Here is a 6,000-nt window from a genome sequence, read left to right as displayed (position 1 = left end):
TAAAAATATCTTATTCATAAAAAATCTTATTTGCAGATAACTAATATTAATATTAATATTAGTATTAATACTAATTGATATTAATATTAATATTAGTTATCTGCAAATAAGATATTTTTTATGAATAAGATATTTTTATTTCTTTAAAATAAAATAAAAATATTAATATTAGTTATCTGCAAATAAGATGTTTTTAGTATCTAATTAGTAATTAGACAACTAATTATTAATAGTAATAATAATTATGGTAGCCATAAAATTGTTAAAATCTAACTGGGTGGTGGTCCACACCTGTAATCCCAATACTTGGGAAGCCTAGACAGGAGGATTGCAGGTTTGAGGACAGCCTCAGCAAGTAGTGAGATGCTCATCAACCTAGCTCGACCATTTCAAAATAAAAATAAGATGGGATTCGAGATGTAGTTGAGAGGTAGAATGTCCCTGAGTTCCATCTCCAGTACCCCCCAAAAAAAAAAAAACCTAGGCAAGACTTAACTTTGCACCAAATGCTTCACCTACATCATTTCATTTATAATTTTTTTAAATAGAGGAGAGTTATACTATTACTATCCTCATTTACAACTAAGGAGACAGGCTCAGGCAAAAGGTCAGTAACCTATATTGTTTAACCACACAGCTACCAAGTGGCAGAGTCTAAACTTGTAACTCAGGTTGTTAACTCTATTGTTAGTACTGAAACCACTGACCTATACCGATATGTGATGGACCACAGGACTGTGAACACGCTCCACGCATCCTTCCTGCCACCATCACAAGCACGGATAACATTTCTGTTCTTCCCCCTATCTGAGAGTATTGGTGTGAGGATTTAAGTAAGTCTATAAAAGTTCCAACCATCCATATTTTTATTTTTTTGGTGGTACTGGCCATTGAACTCAGTGGGCGTTCTACTTCCAAGCAACACTACCAGTCCCCATTTTATTTTTTATTTGAAACAGGTTCTCACTAAGCGGCAGAGGGCCTCACTGTGCTGTTGAGGCTGGCCACAAACCTGTGATTCTCCTCTCTCAGCCTCCCAAGTACTGGGATTACAAGCATGCACCGCCATGCCTGGCTTCAACCATCGATATTTTAAGAAATGAATCTTAAAATATTTATTTAAAGCTTCCACTTAATTTAGGAAAGCTTTAAATACATTCAAAAAATTGTTCTAAATATGATAATTGTCTGGTTTTATTTGTTCATTTTACACACTCTGGGGATGGAATCCAGGGCCTCCAACATGCTCGGCAAGCGCTTCACCACTGCATGTCAACTATTGGTCAATCTATGTAGAAGATTGCGGGTGAGCTATCTCCACAGCATTTCTTGTTTTATTTTGAGACAGTGTCTCTGTCAGTTGTCCACGCTTGAATTTGTGAGCCTCCTCCCTTAGCCTTCTGAGTAGCTGGGATTGCAGGCATGCACCATCACACATGGTTTGTGTAATTATCAATAACCACAAGTCTTCTCTACCTAACACTACCTGCCGTTGTACCTCATCATACAATAATTTATTTAAATCTCCCTCACTAGTACAGTGAACTCCAGGAATGCACCTGTGGTTTTATTCCCAAATTAGAAACAGACTAGGTGCCCAATTATTATACATTGGTTACATCGGTGTTTTCCTTTAATATTTCCCTTCAGAATTACTTGCCACCTATTACAAATGGGTAATAAAAATAATTATATTATTAGATGTTGCTGTGCTTCAAAATTTGATACTAAGAACTTGCACTATAAAAAGTTTGGCTTAATCCATGTTAACTTATCACAGGAATTGAATATCCTTACTGACTCGTGTGTGTTTATGTTCCCTGTGGGATTTTATTTCTATTAATAAGTTTGTTTACTGGACTTCTTTTTGCCCCCAACATTTTGCGTGGTCGGTTTTAAATCTGACACCGCCGGGGACCAAGGAGACAAGTCATTAAGGTCTCAAACTGCTTCAGAACGTGACAACGAAGTTCCAGACAGAGCGGCCCCAGGACCATCTTTCCTTAGCAAATCCATTCTTGAAAAGAAGTCCCTTCTCCCCAAGATATGTAATTCATATAACACGGAGTCTAAACATGCATAGCATGTTCCTTCCAGCAAAATCCAGGTGAAAACTTTAGAATACTTTTGCCCTAGAACACGGATTCTTCATGACATCCCTCAGCTGAGGCTCTTGCTAAGTTCATGCAGTTGCAGAAAAGGGCAAACGCCTGCAGAAAACTGAAGGGATTTTTCCTTCCCGAGTTGTATTTGAGCAAGACCCGACTCCACACCTATCTCTCAATCCAAATCTTCAGCCTCAAGAATGTAAAGAAGTAAGCATTTCCCAGTGTGAGAACTGGCTTAAACCCCCTTCTGCCTCTTGTGTGGGGGGAGCCCAAAGTCTCAAGAGGTGGACAGGCACCCCCATGCCTTGCGAGGCTGCTCATTTTCACTGAGTAGAATGTTCACCAGAAGAAGACGTGCAGATTGGCTAGCTGGTTTTCTTCCATGAAGTTTCCTCCCCAACCTTTTAATTTTTTTTTCTTTTTAAAAAAATATGCTTTTATTGGTGCCTTATAACATTACATCGTGTTGAAGTTTAGTGGGATAGAAGCACGCATGCAGCAACCAGGCATTTCCCTTTGGTCCCACCCCACATCCTTCTCCCCATTCATGATGTTGAAAATGGCATTGCTAAACTGGGCATGGTGACTCATGACACGCTTGTAATCCCAGTACTTGGGAGGCTGAGACAGGAGGATCACAGTTCGTGGCCAGCCTCAGATACTTAGTGAAGCCCTCTGCAGCTTAGTGAGACCTTGTCTTAAAATATAGAATAAAAAATAGGGCTGGGGGTATAGCTCGGAGGTAGAATGCCCCTGGGTTCCATCCCCAGTTCTGCTAAAGAAAGAGAGAGAAAGTGAGAGGGGGGGGAGGGAGGGAGAGAGGAGGGAGGGAGGGAAGGAGGGTGGAAGGAAGGAAGGAGGGAAGGAAAGAAGGAAGGAAATGGCATTGCTAACTTCACAAATGTCCATGGGATTGGTTGAACTGTTTTCTTCCTCAGGCTCCCCACTCCCTGCCTCTTCTCCCTCCCCAAACCCCATCTACTAATTCTAATGGTCTCTCTCCTCATTAGTCAGTTTGTTTCCCAGTTTCTTTCTAGTTTCCATGTATAAGAGAAAACACTCAGCCCTGAGGTTAGTTAATCTCACTGAGCCTAACATTCTCTAGTTCCATCCATTTTTCTGCAAAAGGTATAATTTTTTTATTTCTATGGTTGAGTAAAATTTCATTGTGTGCCTGTTACCACAATTTTATAGCCCATTCATCTGTTGAAGGACATCTTGTTTTCAGATCAACAGAAAAATTGAAAAATAGTTGTTGGTAAACACCCATAAACCTTCCATAGATAACATTTTTCATATTCTACATGTTATAAAGAACATTTTCTTTCTCTTTCCATATCTCTGTGTGTGTATATATATATACACATATATATGTACATCTTTATTGAATCATTTGAAATTAAATTACAGAATTCATAAGACTGTAATCCTAATTTTTTATCCTCTTTAACAAAAAATAAAGCAAGCAGACACAGTGGCCTATGCCAGTGATCCCAGCTGCTTGGAAGGTTGAGGCAGGAGGATTGCATGTCCAAGACAATCTTAGCAATTAGTAAGACCCTGTTTTTAAAATTTTTTTAATTAAATTAAAAGGAATGGGGATGTAGGTCAATGACGTACCACTCCCTTAGCATAAGTGAGGCCCTGGATTCCATCCCTAGTACTGCCAAAAAAAAAAAAAAAAAAACCTATAAGCCAACAACACAAGGGTATTTTCCTACATGCCCAGTTGAACCATGACACCTTGTATAACTGGGGGTTTTCCTTGGCAGGGGAGGCCAAGGTTTAGGTACCACATGGAGGTATTATGTGTGTTTAGTCTCTTTTCATCTGTGTCGTTTTGCTTTGCTTTGCTTTTCAAGTTTTGTGAAGAGTCCAGAGCAGTTGCCTTGTGGAATATGCCATGTTCTCAGTTCTGTTTCCTTGGGATTCAATTCCACTTAAGCAATTTTCAGCAATTTGGCAACAAGGCTGTTCCCATGAACTTTGAACAAACTCAAGAACAAGGATTTTTACCAAGCCTGAGTGATCAGATTCAAAAGAGTAAAGAAGGAAAAAAGTAAGTCTTTTTTTTTTTTTTTTTTACAAATGGGAACTTAGTATACACTGCCTTTAAAAGAAGAGTAGGATGTCCAAATAGGATGTCCAAGATTAGCTTCCAAGATTATTAAAAACTTACATATGCTTGAAAGGGGCCCTTGTGTCAAATCTAACAACCTTTGTTGAATCATCAGCCCTGAAATCTGGGCAGGGTCAGCCTCTGCTCTTGCAAAGTGGGTAATTACCAAGTTGGTGTGGGTTCAGGAATGCAGGAGGCCACTCTTCCCCACACAGCCACACTGCGTCTATTATGTGAGCAGTGATTCCCAGCTGCCAGGATTCATCACCACAGAGCTCTCTAATGAATACTATAGGTCAAGCCCTGTACCAAGTGTTTTATTGGTCACTTTCTTACAACAATCTCCCGATGAAAATGTTTTTTATAGGTGGGAAGTTGAAACTTAGCAATGTCACTTACCCAAAAATCTAAACAAGCCGGGCGTGGTGGCACACGCTTGTAATCCCCGCACTTGGGAGGCTGAGACAGGAGGATTGCACAGGTTCGAAGCCAGCCTCAGCTACTTAGTGAGGCTCTCAGCAACTTAGTGAGACCCTGGTTCCAAACAAAATATAAAAAAGGTCTGGGAGTATAGCCCAGAGGTAGAAAGCCTCTGGGTTCCACCCCTAGTACCACCCAAAAAAAAAAAAAAAAAAAAAAAATATATATATATATATATATATATATATATAAACAGCTATAAAACTTGGGATGTGAACAAAAATCCGCATCAATAACTGAAGTTCCAAAACTCCATGCTCCATCAGTGTTCCTCGCTTCCCCAGTGTCCCTAATCCCCCAGATGGCTTGTTCTTTCTTCCTTGAGATGGTATTGTTGCATTGGACATCTGAAAACCGCCATAGATGCCAAAAGGTGCTTCCAGGAATTAGAACCATTATTACTGCGATCCCGTCTGCTTTGTGCCAGTGCCCTTGTGGAATGCTCTATGCTGAATCTCACAGATTCTTCCCAAGAACAAGAACAAGACGTGCACTGATAATGCCCCGAGGTCCCTCTGCTAGGAAATGGCAGAGCGAGGTTCTGAACTGAATCAGGCTTCAGGCCTGAGCTTCTGAACAAGATAATTTGCAGCCTGTCTGTAGCAATAACACGATGACCCCAGACAAGACAATTGTCCAGATTCCCACAAGCAACAGTGGAGATCAAGACACGGATTCATTAAGCGCTCAACTCCTTTGCCCTCCGTGTGCTGCCCTGAGCACTACCCCGAAAGAGTCCCTAATGGGCCACAGACTCATCATCTCCACGGAGCAGGTCACTGCACAGGATTCTTCCTCCACAACAAAGGTGTGGGTCCTCTGTCTTCAGGAAGAACCAGGAGACAAGATAACACTTGGAGGTAGAAAGCACACTCATCGTTCCTATTTGTTATTCCTCCTACACAAACTCTTTACGGAGACTGAGTTTAATAAAAAGGAGATGCTTCCCTGAAGCTATAGAGAGAAAATGTCCCACATTAAAAGTCAGACGACAGTCTAACAGTGATCATGATGCCTGTGGGAAGGACATCCCATCCCAAAAAAGCCAAGTAATATCAGCTTAGCCAAATGCAAAACTTTGTGCAGAGCAGCCTGTGCCCTGCTGAGTTACTGCATGGTGGACAGAACAGCAGTTCTCAGCCTGCGCCTAACCCTGGGGCAGGCCATTTTATGAAGCAGTACTTTGCCATGAGTTATACTCCATTCTGAGAACAAGCATGGAGGCGGAATGACTCTACGCCTGTTTCGAACAAGCGAACAACCACTATCTGTGCAGCAAAACCACAAGGCCCA

This window comes from Muscardinus avellanarius, assembly GCF_963383645.1.
Source record: "Muscardinus avellanarius genome assembly, chromosome: 11".
Taxonomy (NCBI): Eukaryota; Metazoa; Chordata; class Mammalia; order Rodentia; family Gliridae; genus Muscardinus; species Muscardinus avellanarius.
Note: the sequence above shows the minus strand (reverse complement) of the source record.